The following is a 16,304-nucleotide window of genomic DNA, read 5'->3' as shown; positions in this document are numbered from 1 at the left end:
CACCAGTAGCTGTATAATAGTGCTTCTGAATTGGCTTTCTGACATTGAATTGTAATCCAGATTTTGTAACTCTGTGGGAGAGAGGACTGTTTCTGATTCTTTCTTTTGAGGTGAGGTTTTCCTTCTAGTCATTTTGCTCAGTGCAGAGTGGCCAAAAGCAAGTTGTATTGGGAAAAAGAGAAAAAGAGAGGAGAGAAAGAAGGAAAGAAAAGAGAAAGAGAAAAAAAAAGGGGAAGAAAAAGAAAAAAAAAAAAACGAGAAAAAAAAAAAAAAAAGAAAAAGAGAAAGAAAAAGAAAGGAGGAAAAAAAAGGGGGTGGGGGAAGGAAACAAATCAAAAAGCAAAACAAAACAGAAACAAAAACAAAAACAAACAAACAAAAAAAGAACCACCGGGGAGTATCTTCTGATTCTGTGTTCTTTAAGTCCCTTGGCTTCTCCTGGAAGTTGTCCGTCTAGCTGGTGTTCTGGGGGAGGGGCCTGTTGTGCTGATTTTCAGGTGTTAGCAGTTGGGGGAGCTGCTGTGCCCCTGCCTGGTGCAGGGCTCAGTGGGGGTTGTTTACCCCGTGAGGCCGCAGGAGGAACAGCCCCAGTGGCGGGGCAGCTCTGGAAACCTGGATTCAGCTCCGGCAGGAACTCCGTCTGCAGGGCCTGGAGGCTCCGGGCGGGGCCGCTGATCTGCTCAGCTGGGGCAGGAGCGTCCTCGCTGTCCTGGGCCCTCCCGGCCTCTGCCTGTCCCGGGGGAGGCGGGATCCTGGGCTGTGTCCCGGCGCCCTGTGCTCCGGAGCCTGCGCTGGTGGATTCGCGCTCCCGGGCCGCGCAACCCCAACCGCGGAGCCGCCGCCCGAGCCCCTCCGAGCTGCTCCCGGGGCCGCGCAGCCCCCTCCGCGGAGCCGCCGCCCGAGCCCCTTCAGCTGCTCCGGGTCCCGCCGGGTCCCGCCGTGCGCGCTGCAGCCCTTAGGGAGCTCGGCGCACTCTCCTGGGCGCGCAGTTGCTGTTACTGTCCCAGGGAGCCCGAGGGCATCCCCGCCCTCCTGGGTCCTGCTCCACCTCCCTGCGAGCCCCTTTCCGCCCGGGAAGGTCGGTGCAGCTCCTGCTCCTCCGGGACGGGGCTCTCCTGTCCTGGGGACACTCGCCCCGGCCTCAGCCCGGCTCCTCGCGGGGCCCCTCCCCCTTGGAGGCCTTTGTTTCTTTACTTCTTTTTCCCCGTCTTCCTACCTTGATAGAAGCGCGAACTCTTCTCACTGCAGCATTCCAGCTGGTCTCTCTTTAAATCTCAGGCCGAATTCATAGATTTTCAGGATAATTTGAAGGTTTTCTAGGTAGTTTGGTGGAGACAGGTGATTTGGGGACCCTACTCTTCCGCCATCTTGCTCCTCCCCTCAAACTTCAGTACTATCAGATAAAGTCTCTCATCAATGGCCAACAGAGTGCTCTTGGGCAGAGCTAACAGAATCTTGATTAAATGACTGGCCCTTGACAACACAAAGCCAGTGAAAGATCTTATGAAGACTGTGCAACAGCAAAGCAAAAAACAGAGCTCAAACTTCGGCAAAACCCACACAAATTTACTGACAAAAACTATACTGACAACAATGTCCCAACAATGACATGGAAGCAACCCAAGTGTCTATACACACACACACACACACACACACACACACAGGAATATTATTCAGCCTTAAAAAAGAATGAAATTCTGACCTGTGTTACAATACAGATACACCCCGGAAGGGCATTGTGCTAAGTGAAATAGGCCAGTCACAAAAAGACAAATACCGTATGATTCCACTTAACTGAGATACTTAGTGTAGTCAAAATCATAAGAGTGATGGCTGACCGAGGTTTGGCGGGCGTTGAGGGTGATAACTCTTTAATTGGTATAGAATTTCAGTTTTACAAAATGAAAACCGTGATGAAGATGGATGATATGATGGTTGCACAACCTTATGAATGTATTTAATGCCACTGACCTGTACATTTAAATATGATTAAGATGATAAATTCCATGTTATGTATATTTTACAAAAAATTTTAATATTCCAATAATGAAGACATTATAATAATCTAAAACAAAGTTAAATCAGGATTCTGCAGATACAATAGAAGGCTCAGATCTGGGTGGCAATTTCAAGAGAAAATAAATGAAATTATACTGCCAAGGTAAGGAAAAAGCCTTAATGGTGTGCATTAGAATTAGAGTATTCAATCAATATCAATGCTCTGTATTTGAGACTTGCTATCTAACTTCATAATTATTAGCCTTTTCAAAATCCCAGATTTTTCTTTTTCAACCTATGTCTTTCCACATATAAACAAGAGAATAGGCTTTAGGAATACAGAATAAAGAAGACAAACCCTTCAAGACCATGATGGTAGTTTGGTGGCAGCGGTCAGGCTGTCAGGGTGTGCAGGCTGGGTCAAACTCCTGAGCTGGTGACTTTTCGTGCAAGTTTCCTATGAAGCAGGATAGTTGGGAGGATTAAGTAAATATATGGAAAGAACTTGAAATACCTATCTGGCACGTAATTATAACTGATAAATGTTAGACACTCCTGTTACAATTTTATTTCTATTCTATCCATTAAGCAACTTTTAAAATCTGAAGTAAACTATTAAAATAATATGTTAAAACAATCATCATTCACCCTGATTCAACTTAAAAATTAAGAGACAAAATATTATGGAGGGGAGGTAAATTTATCTCTAATTAAAATTAAAGTCTACCGAAATCTTTTTGACAATTCCTACAGAATGGCCTTAACATGCTGATGAACCGCTGTGGAGGGAGGACGCGTCGGGCAACTAACTGGTGACTTCTACGCTACTAAGGACCCACTTTTCATCTTTCTCCACATTCACCTTCTCCCTGTGAGACAGGAAAATGCCCATTTTACAAATAACTAAACCAAGGCTCAAAGAGTTTAAGTGAAGCTTATCAAAATTCCCCAGGCTGTTAATGACAGAGTTAAGATCTGATATCTGACTCCAAGCCCATCTTTTTCCACCAAACTGTGCTGCTAGGATTAACAACAGTAATTTCCATTCTACAGCCGTGTTGCTTTGCAATACAGAGGGCAAGTTGTATATAATTATTTGATGAGAACTACACAATGTATGAAGCTAGGCCAACTCTGCCCGTTCTCATGGACTCTAGAATTTCTAGAGGAAATAATAAATGACCAAACCCAGATTTAATGTTAAAATGACAGAACCATAGATTAGGAAGAGACTTCCCAATATTCTAGTTACTCAACACTGGTGAGGATATGGAGAAGGCACACACTCCAATTCTAGCCCATCTTTCCAAAAAGCAGTTTGGTAATAGGCAAAAAGTAAGTAAAGCCCACAGTGCTAAAGGCACTGGCTAAGGAGAGGAGTAAGCCAAAGATGTTCACCAACAGTACTACTTGACATAACTAGATATTCCAGGAAGTGCATTATGACAGGAAAAAAGAAAGAAGTCACATAAAAAAGCAAAGAGCCAAAGTCATCCTTATTTGTAAATATTTTTCCATCTGGAAAACCCAACAGAATTGAATGAAATTAGTACTATTAAGAGAATTCAGTACAATGGGAAAAAACACACACACACACAAGAATAAGTGACACAAAAAACCATCTGTAGTAAACTGAGGAATTTCTAAAAGGTCAGACTCCTAGAAAAGTACCAAAGGGCCTTACGCAGGCTGGGCAAAGGCAAACACACCTCTTCCCACTGAAGGGATTTAGGGAACAGCCATCCACCCCAGGCCAGTGAGGGAAATGGGAATTTGACTGGGCAGGCCGGCCTGTACAGCCTCCACAGCAGGGGCACAACACTTAGGGTAACCCTGGACCCCTACAGCAGCGGGCTGGCCTGCAAGGCCTAGCACTGCAGAAGCAAGAACTCAAAATGAAGAACCCTCTTCTGGCCTCTTAGGGTCTACACTCCCCCTCAGTCTAACTAACAACAGGCTAAGAAGCAGAGAAGCCTGCCCTTTCCTCTGTGTGAAGCTAGGATGGCTTCTCCTATCACTCCGTGGCTTTGGTTTTCTGTTTGACATGCCAACCTGGACGCAAGATTTTTGAGGGCAAGACTCCCACCTCTCATCATAGTTCTGTGTTCACAGACATGCCAGTGATCGATAACAATGAAAACAGGAAGAGATACCAATTTTTCCCTGGAGGAACCACTAGGTCTTGTAACAATTATACTCTCAGCATTGTAACTGTATCGTTCTTGAAGACTGGTATGATCGTTCATCAGCCCAGACCCTTTGTGAATACTGTCTAGAAATCAGTTCTACTAGTGAAACATCAGTCATTGCTGGCATCTGTAAACCACTGCATTCTGCTCCCACTGAGGCAACACTGAGTTAAGAATTCTTTAGATGGTCCTTCCTCACTAAACAAACTAAGGCATATTTATGTAAAATGCAGAATAATGCATTCTATTTAGCACACATCTAAATTCTCGTCATCTAAAAGTTCAGCCTAAATTTGAACTGAGTAAAGAGCGAACATGAGCATGAGTGTTAGTATAATCCATTCAAAAGAAAAAACCCGGAAGGATTAAAAAAATAGACAATATTTATCACATCTTTATTTTTTAAAGATTTTATTTATTTATTTATTTATTTATTTATTTATTTTATTTATTTATTTTTAAGACAGAGGGGGAGAGAGAGAGCACAAGTGGGAAGGGGGTCAGAGGGAGAGGGAAATGCGGGGCTTGGTCTCAGAACCCTGAGATCATGGTCCATGTCGAAGGCAGACACTTAACCCACTGAGCCACCCAGGTGCCCCACATCTTTATTTTAAACCAGTCCCAAATTAGAAACAACACAAACACTCCGTAATAGCCAAACACTGAAGTATCATTTATATGCTTGACAGAGTATCAGTCTTCAAAAAAGTATAATTACCCAAGTGTCCATCAACAGATGAATGAATAAACAAAGTGTGCCATATACATGCAATGAAATATCAGCCTTAAAAAGGAAGGAAACTCTGACACATGCTCCAACATGGATGAACTTTGAAGACCTAAGTGAAATAAGCCAGTCATAAAAAAAAAGACATTTGGTGTGCAATTCCATTTATATGAGGCATCTAGAGTAATCGAGCTCATAGACACAGAAAGTACAATGGTGGCTGCCAGGGGCGGGAGTGGGAGGGGAAGGGGGAATTATTGTTTAACAGGCACAGAGCTTCAGCTCTGAAAGACAAAAAGAGTTCTGGGAGATGGATGGTGATGATGGCAGTTGCAAAACAATGTGAATGTCCTTACAGCCAATGAACTGTATGCTTTAAAACAGTTAAAATGATACATTTCATTTTATATATATCACAATAAAACAGTATAATTATGAAGAACATAGAAACATGAAAAATACTTAAGCCATGTTAAATTTTAAAAAGCACACAAAACAATTTTTTTTAAAAAGATTTATTTGAGAGAGGGAGCACACAAAGGCAGGAAAGATAGAGGGAGAGGTGAGAGACTCTCAAGCAGACTCCCTGCTGAGCATGGAGCCCAACACAGGGCTTGATCTCAAGACCCTGAGATCACAACCTGAACAGAAACCAAGCATCAGTTGCTCAACTGAATGCACCACCCAGGAACCCCAAAGGTATCTGTAGTCTTGATTAAAAATATGAAAAAAAAATATATATGAGAATAGGATTCAAAAGTAAGCTCTGGTGAAGAGCTGTAATACTGGTGGAGAGTAGGGGATTTTCCTCCATTGTACTATAATATTTTACTGGGGTTTTTTTTATGCTTAAACTTCTAAAAACATCAAAAACCAGCATAGTAGATAGAATACCAAGAGAGCAAAGCCACAGTGTCTGTAACCACAAAGTTCCCTCATCCGTTTACTCCTTTTCCATTCACCCAATCCTAAATTCAGGACAAAACAAAAAGGTTTTATATAGTGCTTAATACCTAGGGGATGGGCAATGACCTAAGAACTGGTAGGTAGCTCTGGGTGCACAGAAAGGATTTAATTTTCATCAGTTTCCTTCTTATTTTCATTTTAAAGTTTAAGAAAAAAGCCAGTATTTGCCTTTTTTGAGCCAAAATTTTCTATCAACATAACTTCCTTCTTAGTCGTTACTTTTAAGCTATCTCAACTCTTTTGTGGGAGAAGTCAAGTCTAAAAAAGTAAATTACGTTCTCATCAAGTAAAATCTCTTGTAAGCTGGACAGGCAAGGACATGAGATGGAAAAGAACCAGGCCAGGAATCAAGCAATCAGAAGAGAGGATCTGGTCGGCTCCGTTGGCTAGTGGCTGGGAGGCCTCAAGTGGTGCACAACTTCTCCAAACTCAAGTGTCCCATCTGTATACACGCAGACTATTGCTCCACGCTTCATCAACAAATACGGATCAAAAGTGACATTCATAAAAATGCTCTGAAGAATGTAACATGCTTTGTCAACTAAAAGGTGATGCCTTGTCAAATTCACCATATTAACTTGATCTTCTGTGCTGCCAGGTACTACATGAAATTAGTCTTTTCATAGTCTTTTCTGTTTTTACATTATTACTTCTAACTTGTCATTTTGAAGACACCGAGTCTCCCTAGCCCTCAGAGTTCCCTGGCTCTGCATTTTTGATGAGAGAAGTACAGCTCAAGGCTTTCTATTTAAGATCTGACATTTCAGGGGCATCCCCCATAGCGTGTGGAAAGAAGCCCACAGAAGAGCAGAAAGGTCAGGTGAGATAAAGGGCTTCCCACGACCTATATGTAACACTCTCAATTTTCATTCAATAGCAGGGCTCTTCCACGACTATTTTAGAATAGCACTTGGCTTTTAAATCCTTTAAAGCAGTAATAAATGTTTCCTACCCTTTTGAAGGTAGGAAATTCAGCAGAGGAAGAGGCATGTAAGAGCAGCCATCCAGAGGGTGGTCTTCCATTGTAGCCATATTTATTCAGTGCTAATCATGCCCTCCTCCCTCAACTCCAGTAACATGGCATACACACACCCCACATGTTCTGGGGAGAGAAAGCTGAGTTTTAATCTGATGTATACTATAACCCAAATGGGTTAAAAAAATCACTTTTACAACGATGTGCAAACAAAGTAGATCGTGCACATTTGGGAAGATGATAAACCAACAGGTTTATAAATTACCAAATTCTCAAATGACACTAATTTCCAAAACTATCAGGCCACTCTTCTTTACTTTGCAATCACTAAGTGATACTGTCAAATCTCTTTGGATTATTACACATAGGTTCACAACTCACACAGAATACTGAATCCCAAGCAGCCTGGGTGGCTTAGCGGTTTAGCGCTGCCTTCAGCCTAGGGTCTATGGATCCAGTCCCGCGTCAGACTCTCTGTGTGGAGCCTGTTTCTCCTTCTGCCTGTGTCTGTGCCTGTGTGTGTGTGTGTGTGTCTTTCATGAGTAAATAAATAAAATCTTTAGAAAAAAAAAGAAGAAGAAGAATACTGAATCCTAATTCAATTCCAACTCACAGAGGGTTCTCGAATTCGTATATGGAATCTATGTAACCAAACAACTAAAAATAGGACAACCTCAGAAATCAGTGGAGTGCATGACCTTCCAATGACCTGGAGACCCCAACAATATAATGACTGTAAGGATGAACAATCCACTGATACTTTTTTTTAATTCCAGTGTAGTTAATATACAGTGTTCTATTAGTTTCAGGTGTACAATATAGGGATTCGACACTTCTAAAGATCACCCTCATACATCTTGATTTAAGTGAATGTGATGCAGGAAGATTCAAATTCACAAAGTTAAACTAGTGAATTTTAGAAAAAAATTACAGAAGGATTTCTTCTGATAATAAGCTCTCCCTATGCATTTAAAATATTTTATTTATACTCAAGTTTTCAGAAATATGTCTCCCGCATCAAGCTACCCTGCTTGATTAAACTTTGATCACAATTTCTCTGAGTTCAACCAATGTGGATATGAAAATGAGCTATAATGCATTCTACTAAAAAGACATTTAATTTTAGAAAAAGTAATTTTGGAATTTATTTAGCAGGTTCATCTCCTCAACTTACAGGTTTTTTTGTTGGTAATGGAAGCAGCTTTTTTTTTTTTTTAATTTTATTTATTCATTAGAGATGGAGAGAGAGAGGCAAAGACATAGGCAGAGGGAAAAGTAGGCTCAATGCAGGGAGCCTGATGTGGGACTCGATCCCAGGACCCCGGGATCGCAACCTGAGCCAAAGGCAGACACTCAACCACTGAGCCACTCAGGTACCCTGGTAGCAGCGTTTTGATGGTAGCATCATTTTGGTTTAGTTTTGGGCTTTATTGTTTCATTTTGCTTTAAATTTTAACACATAGTTTAGGTGGTTTCACAGCCTGGGTCATTTCATAACTATTAATACTTCTTGTAAACTGTAGCAGGGAAGTCCTTTCTGCTAAACCTCAATGCCTCATCAACTGCCCCATGTCCTCCCACAACTTATCATGAGTGTCACCATTTTCCGTGACCACTCTCAGTTCTTCCTAAGAAATTCTGGAACATAGAGAAAATAGTCTCTCTCTAGATATTTGGATTAATATGGAAAACATGAGTGTTGGTGGCCATGTCTGCCACAGTGACCAAAGAATAGAGAAGGAATAGAGAATGTTGGTCTTTGACAGAAGAGAGTAACTCAGAACCATGGAGGGAAGCTAAGAGAGGGGGATAGAGGGAAGGAAAGAATCAACAGGACCATTCATGGAGTGTCCCAATCTCTGGATCCTGATCTGAGACCCAGTTGCTTCCCTGCCAAGATTGCAGTATGCAACTCAGAAAGTTTCCACTAAGTTCCCTTTTTTTGTTTAAGTTCACTTAGGTCCCTTTGACTTGTAACCAACAAACCTCAAACTAATAGAGGGCTCTCCAGTCCTTTCTGTTGACTGTTCTGAAAAAAGCAAGACAGAAACTTACAAGTGACAGACTGAACCCAGCAGGGTCCAAAGCCAGGAGACAGCAGGTGCCACCCTGGACCTTGCTTCTCTGGCAGGGGTTAAAAGGGATAACTCCAACCTCACACCACCTCACCAGGCCACCACAGTTCAGTTCCTGTAGTTAACACGGCAAGTTATGCTAGGTTAAAGGAGTAGTGAGTTGTTCTCTATTCCACACCTTTGCTTTAAAATATAAATCAGGAGACAGCTGCTTTTAGGACACCACTGAAAACCACTGTGCCTAGACAGAAGAGCCTCCCAGAGCAAGAGGAGCAAACCAAACCCAAAGAAATGGGGGCACAGCACCTCCATTCCACCTACCCAGCTCCCATCTGGAAAGGAAATATAGGGCAGTGGTTGAGCATCTACCTTCGGCTCAGGGCCTGATTCCGAGATCCAGGATGGAGTCCCACATTGGGCTCCTTACAGGAAACCTGCTTCTCCCTCTCCCTGTGTCTCTGTCTCTGTCTCTCTCTCATGAATAAATAAAATATTAAAAAAAAAAAGAAAGAAAGAAAGAAAGAAAGGAAGGAAGTATAGTCCAGCTTAAAGTCCAAAGGGACATCACATTAGGCAGAGCATGCTGATGATTTTATAAATATATTTGATACACAGAAAAAAAGCATTCACTGTTTTTTTCCACTGTTTTTTAAATATGTCAAAGTACTTGCTAAAAAACATCATGATGGTTATACAACAGTATCAATGTACTTAAAGCCACTGAACTGTACACTTTAAAATGATTAAAATTATAAATGTTATTAATTATATCTTACAACTTAAAATTTTTGGGAAAAAAAAAACAAAACAAAACCATGACACATTTAAAGAGTTACAGAGACAGACTGAACCCCTTCAGGGGCAAACACTATGCACAGTATCACACGTGAGTCATGTGAGTAATATATTTCCTTGCCATGGGAAACTCAGTACAGAACTGAAACTGATTTGAATGGTCAGTCCGGGTGGGCAGAAGAGAGCTGTGGTTTTTCAGAGGGTGGGGGTGGAGACTGTTGAACCTAAGCAGCCATCTCCTGAAATAAGTAATAATGAAAAATCAGTACATACAGTCTTATTTCCCCCCACCTCCTAACACATGAACAGCATGGTCTTAACATTACTAATTCCTAAGTATTTCAACATAAACTCCTCAGAAGCCACTGCTGGTTTCCTATCAGCCACAAACAGATGGCAACCCAGAAGAGTCCTGTTCCCATTATGCCAACTTGGCGGGAGGCTCACCTGCCACTACCTGAAACATGGATCCCTCCCACTTGTACACAGAAGGTTCCCAAACACAACTAAAATCCTGCCCGGATGCCCACTGATCAGCATCCTTAAAAGCATGGGGGGGAAGTCTCATTACAACTCCACTAATTAATAAACATAGGGAGGGACTACATCACATCCTAATATAATTACAGGAACACTGCAGCTTTCATTGCACTTCCACTCTATGGTTCAGGCAGGTTCCCCGCCTGCTTACACTGGGATGTAATCCAGTTTTGCTAATATATCCATATGTATGAGAATCAGAGCAGATCTTATTATAACGAACCTGGAGAAAAACCTTTGGAGATGCTAAAAGTTCAATTTCAGATACATTAATGCATTCCTAAAATTTTATTTACAATGAAACCATCTATACTGCTTTTGTAACCCCAACACAGATTTCTTGGCTGCAATTTTTTAACTTAAATGATTCAAACCCTAAGAGAATGACAGACATTCATTCACAAATTATGCCTAAATTAAAACACATGAAAGCTGCCTGTGTGTGTTCTTGCCTCTGTGTGTGTGTGCGCATGTATGTGTGTGTGTGTGTGTACTGGCAAGGAGGAAGAAAAGAATCTGGATTATTTACTTCATGAGATTCCTAGCAGAGATGCTCTTCTGTACTTTCTGGATGTACCTGCTAATCAGCAGGGCCTTTAGCCACTGACTACTCCTTGCCTGCTCAAGTCAAACTTCACTCTTTGGAATGTTAAACCAAGATTTTCTTCAGCAGGAGCAGCTCAATGCCTTCCTGCCTCACCTTTCAATGTATTTAAATCCTTCAATGGCTCTGCTCTTGCAAATAAACCAAAATCCTTAAACATCGGATACAAGGCCCAGCATGAACAGGAATCTCTCCCACCAAGGCCTCTGCCATTTCCTCAGGGAAGCCATCTCTGACCCTCTGACTAGATCAAGTTCTACCTTTATATCCTGTATTTCTCCTTCCTGGTATGAATGTATCAATCAAGAGAGCAAGCAATCCATGGATCTGATAACTACTGCATAAATTAGCATGTCATTAGGTACAAGTAACCAACCATCCCAACTCAAATTGCCCAATCAATGAGAAAACTTATTTTACATAACAAGTCAAAAGCAATGATGGTGGTAGGCTCTGAAGAGTTTTCTGTGTTTTCTTGGCTCTGACTCCTCTCATGCACTAGCTTCATGTTCAGATTGTAGTAAAATAACTGTCACAGTTGTAGGCATCACAACCAAATAACAGTTTTCAGAGGAAAAGGGCTATCTAGTGTAGCCATTTTAAGGTTGACATGTTTTCCAGAATCTCCTGGCAGACCTCCCTCACATTTCATTGGCCAGGAGCAGGTCTCTTCCTTACCCTCCAGCAATTACCTACAGCAAATGGGACCAGCATGAGGGGCTGAACACATCAGGATTTACCCCTGCACTGAGAATGGATCACTTTCTCTGCAGTTACATGGGGACAGGGGTCTATACAAAACCCAACCCCATTACTAAGGAAGAAGGGAAGAAAAGATGGCAGACAAGCACTCAGCAGGTCTGCTAATTACCAATCTGGGATATACGCTCTGGTCACCAACATCATGCAAGACTGCCAACAGAAAACCTCCACCAGCCTCACCTGCAGTGCATCTATATAACTGAGAAGACTGGCTTGGAGGGGAGGCCACAGAGTAGCAAGGGGGTAAAAGAAAGGACACAGGGGACTTTCAGCTGGTACAGACTCAAGCCCCAAGACTTCTGCTTAAATTATATGATTACAGGCAAGTCCGTTGGCCTCAGTTTCCTCATAAAATAAGAAAATATGTGCTTAATATAATGTACAAGGTTGTTGTAAAGAGCAAATAAAATGGCATACGGACATATGGACAAATACTTTGTAAACTATGTGCTATGCATATGTAAGCAATTATTATTTGCAATGGAAAGTCACAAGTCACTGAGAAGAACTCTGGAAAAAAAAAAAGGCGGCTGACTCTTATCTGGCCAAACACAAGAGGGTACAATCTACTAAAGGACGCTCTGCTTTAAAAATTATATACCTACTGATTTACCCGTGGCTTGGTTAGAGACTTTCCAATACCATCAACTGATTCTAACAGTTGGGATGGATTAGAGCAACACTACAGAAACTGTCTCCCAGGCCTATAGAAAACCAAAGGCAATGTCCTCCTCTCTGCTCCTTCACTGATCTCTCCTCCTTAAGCGAGATCTCATGTTCTCACTGCTTTCTAGATGGAAAGGCAGGGTAGGGTTGTTTTCCAAGCCAGAAAAGATTAAGAAAATTTAAGCTAGGAGAAGGAAGACTGATTTGAACGCACAAGCAGAAGCTCCACATTAGCCATGAGAAAGCTCAGCCTAACTCGCACTAACATACTTGAGCCTAACAGACAATGAGTGCAAGGGCATCTAAGGCCTCCCTGCTAATGCTGTTTTTGTCAAGCAGTGGAGGCATGAAGCCATGATCCCCAGCCTGCCCTCTCCACCTTTTAACTCTGTTCATCTGTCTCCACTTAAGACCAGGGTAGAGACGGGCACAGAAACCACGGAGATTTTCAGACCTTTCTATAGAGTAAGACACACAATCTTCTGTGCCAACCACATTTTCCCCCTTTAGCTACAACACACATCATGTGGGCAGAAAGTCAGAAGGCCGGTCGTGCCTCACACCAACATTCTGAAGGCTGAAAGTAGTGATATTCTGGGTTTACCTTGATGTCTAGAACATAAAAAACTTCCTCACAGGAAGGGTCCTTTCTCTCCCAGAGTTAAAAATCCACGATATACCATGACTTTCCACTCTGGTCCAGGGAAAGAAGAATGAGGTAAGAGCGTGGGAGCAAAGACACACGAGGGAGTTAGCAGGAAGAGAGAAGGGAAGCAGCACTGTCAGTGTAGACACGGTGAGAAGCAAAGCCAGGCCCAGAGTTGCACATGGCCCACATGTGCACCACCAAGCCCTGGCCAGGCCGTCTGCTCCCCAGGGGCAGATGTGTCTTACAAGACCAGTAATCAAGACTATCCTCCAGCCAAATCCCACATACGTGTGAAAGGACTGTAAACGTTCCTCACAAACGTGCTGTAAGTACAACTATGCTAAGACGCGTGTTGCCATTTGGAGCCTGCCTCTTTAAAACCCACCCCAGGTAATACAACATAAGGGCCCAAAGAAGGACATTGGTGAAAACACTGATGAAATCTAAAAGAAGTTGACAGTTTAGTTAATAATGATGTACCGGCATACTAGTTTTGACAAATGTTCTGTAGTTACATAGCATTTTACATTAGAGGAAGCTGGGTGAAGGGCATACAGGAACTCTCTGTACTATTCTTGTACCTTGTCTGTAAATCCAAAATTATTCCAAAATAAAAAGCTTATTTTAAAAAGTTTTCAATACCTGTCTGCTTAAAAATGAGAGGGAAAAAAAAATGCTCCATGGAAAACTTTCTAAGCAAACCATCAAAGTCAAAACGTGGAAAAAAGATTGGTAGACTTGAATACATAGAAAACTTAAAACTTTTATACATCAAAATATATCATGAACAGATTAAGAGCTGAAAGGCAACCAACAAACTGGGAAAATATAACACACACAAAAGAAAAAGGGTTAGTATCCATAACACAGTAAATTTTTTTTAAAGAGTTATTTTAGAGAGAGAGCTTGTGCATGCACACCTGGACAAGGAGGAGAGGAGTGGAGGGGAAGGGGAGTACCAGAGGGGGACTGAGGGAGAAAATCTCAAGGAGACTCCACACTGAGCATGGAGCCCCAGGGCTCCATCCTACATGGAGATCATGACCTGAGCTGCAATGAAGAATGGGAAGCTTTTTTTTTTTAAGATTTTATTTATTTATTCATGAGAGACACAGAGAGAGAGAGAGGCAGAGACACAGGCAGAGGGAGAAGCAGGCTCCAAGCAGGGAGCCCCATGTGGGACTTGATCCCAGGATTCCAGAATCACGTCCTGGGCCAAAGGCAGGTACTAAATTGCTGAGCAAAAAAACAAAACAAAACAAACAAAAAAAAGTGTGCAAAGATCTTACAACAGGGCAAACCAGACTCAAAACTCCTGTACCAGCCAATCAGGTATACAGAAAAAAGAAAACAGAAAAGCCTTTGCCACAGGTGAGCAGACACCTTCTACTTAGAGCCCCATTATAATTGAACTTCTAGAGACTCACAAAGAAAAAGCATCTTTTTAAATAAAATGCAGTTACATCTAGGGGCACGTGGATGGCTCAGTAGGTTGAGTGTCTGACTCTTGATTTCAGCTCAGGTCATGATCTCAGGGTCGTGAGACTGAGCCCCACATCGGATTCCATGCTGGGCATGGAGCCCATTTAGGATTCTCTCCCTCTCTCCCTCTGCCCTTCCCCACCCACTCCCATTCCTCTCTTAAAAAAAAAAAAAAAAAAAAAACAAAATCCAGTTACATCTAACTCAGAAGCTTATATTCAAACCAATCTATCTTAGTAATTTATGGGGTTTTTTTTCTGTTTTTAAATTTAGAATGGACTGAGAATTCAAAGAGAGAAGAGAGGAGTCTTCCCTCATCCATCCTCAAGGGACACATTCCAACACTCCAATGGATGCCTCAAATTGCAAATGGTTCTGAACCCTATTCGTATTTTTCTTTCCTGCATGTACTTACCTGTGATAAAGTCTGATTTATAAATCAGGCACAGGGGATCCCTGGGTGGCTCAGCAGTTTAGCACCTGCCTTTGGCCCAGGGTGCGATTCTGGAGTCCCGGGATCAAGTCCCACATCAGGCTCCCGGCATGGAGCTTGCTTTGCCTTCTACCTGTGTCTCTGCCTCTCTCTCTCTCTATGTCTATCATAAATAAATAAATAAATAGATAGATAGATAGATAGATAGATAGATAGATAGATAGATAGATAAATCTTTAAAAAAATAAATCTGGCACAGTAAGAAATAAACAATAATAGTGAAATAGAACAATTATAACAATATACTCTAAACAAAGGTTATGTAAATGTGATCTCTTTCCTTCTCTCTGGAAAGATCTTGTACTAGTTTCACCCTACTTGTTCTGATGATGTGAGATGCTACAATGCTACATGATGACGTGAATGACTCAGGCACTGTGATGGAGCCTTAGGCTACCACTGATGTTCTGGTGTTACATCAGAAGGATCATCTATTTCCACACTGCAGGTGACAGTGGGTAACTGAAACCACAGAAAGCAAAACTGTGGATAAGGGAGGACTACTGTCTTTTTTTTTTTTTAAAGATTTTATTATGTACACAAGAGCGGTAGGAGGAACTAAGCAGACTCCCCACTGAGCAGGGTTCCCAATGTGGGACTCAATCCCAGGACCCTGGGATCACAACCTGAGCCAAAGGCAAATGCTTTAACTGACTGAGCCACCCAGGCACCCCAGAACTACTATACTTCTTTTGATATGCCAATATACATATCATTCATATTAAGTCAGAGTTAAAATATTAAGGATTAATATTAGCCATATTATTATATTAAAAATTAAGTAAGCAGAAAGCTGTAAGTCTCATGCAACACTGAAGTTCCACATATAAAATATAGAAGCCAAGAAACAAAATGTTTTTCACACAGAAAAAAGTGTGACCGTGATTAAAACTACTGGACTAAAAATTCAGTAGTTCAAAGTTTGCATCCCCGTTGATTGTCTTCTCCCAAAATCCCCAGGCAGATCTCTATTACCTTGTTTCCATGGAGTTTCCCACACTATAAGATAGTTTACTTCTCAAAATCATAGGATGTGGTAACAATACTTAAGGCCAGTTAGACACAAAATGAAGAGAAACGGTTTAAACCAAATCCTAGCTTCTGGAAGCTCATTCATGATCTAATTTGTGAATAAGTCCAGACTCCCCAGCATGCCTCCCTCTCCAGACATTTCACCCTGGGTCCACTTTATCACTCATTAGCATCAAAGAAGGTTCAACTTCAAACCAATTTTGCTAGTTAACAATGCAGGAAAAGGTTTGATACTAACAGAATAAAATTAAAAAGTTGAAGTAACTGGCTTAAATTAACCTCACAGATTATTAGCATCTTTCACATGGCAGTGCTTATTCAATCTCCCACAAAAAGTTCTGGCTGTCTTA

At 41.7% G+C, this 16,304-nt stretch overlaps 1 protein-coding gene across 4 annotated transcripts in view; it reads right to left on the bottom strand.

Moving 5' to 3' along the window:
* The window catches only part of TULP4 (TUB like protein 4), a 226,663-nt gene that overhangs the window by 201,646 nt on the left and 8,713 nt on the right, over window positions 1-16,304 (bottom strand). For 2 of the 4 annotated variants that reach the window (XM_025422633.3, XM_049114043.1), the window contains exon 2: window positions 2,357-2,455. The exons of the other annotated variants lie outside the window; for them this stretch is intronic. The gene's annotated coding sequence lies outside the window, so the exon portion shown is untranslated. The remainder of the gene's footprint in view (window positions 1-2,356; window positions 2,456-16,304) is intronic. 4 annotated transcript variants of the gene reach the window in all.

Source organism: Canis lupus, chromosome 1 (genome assembly GCF_003254725.2).
Source record: "Canis lupus dingo isolate Sandy chromosome 1, ASM325472v2, whole genome shotgun sequence".
Classification (NCBI taxonomy): domain Eukaryota; kingdom Metazoa; phylum Chordata; class Mammalia; order Carnivora; family Canidae; genus Canis; species Canis lupus.
This window is presented reverse-complemented; position numbering and strand designations above follow the sequence as displayed.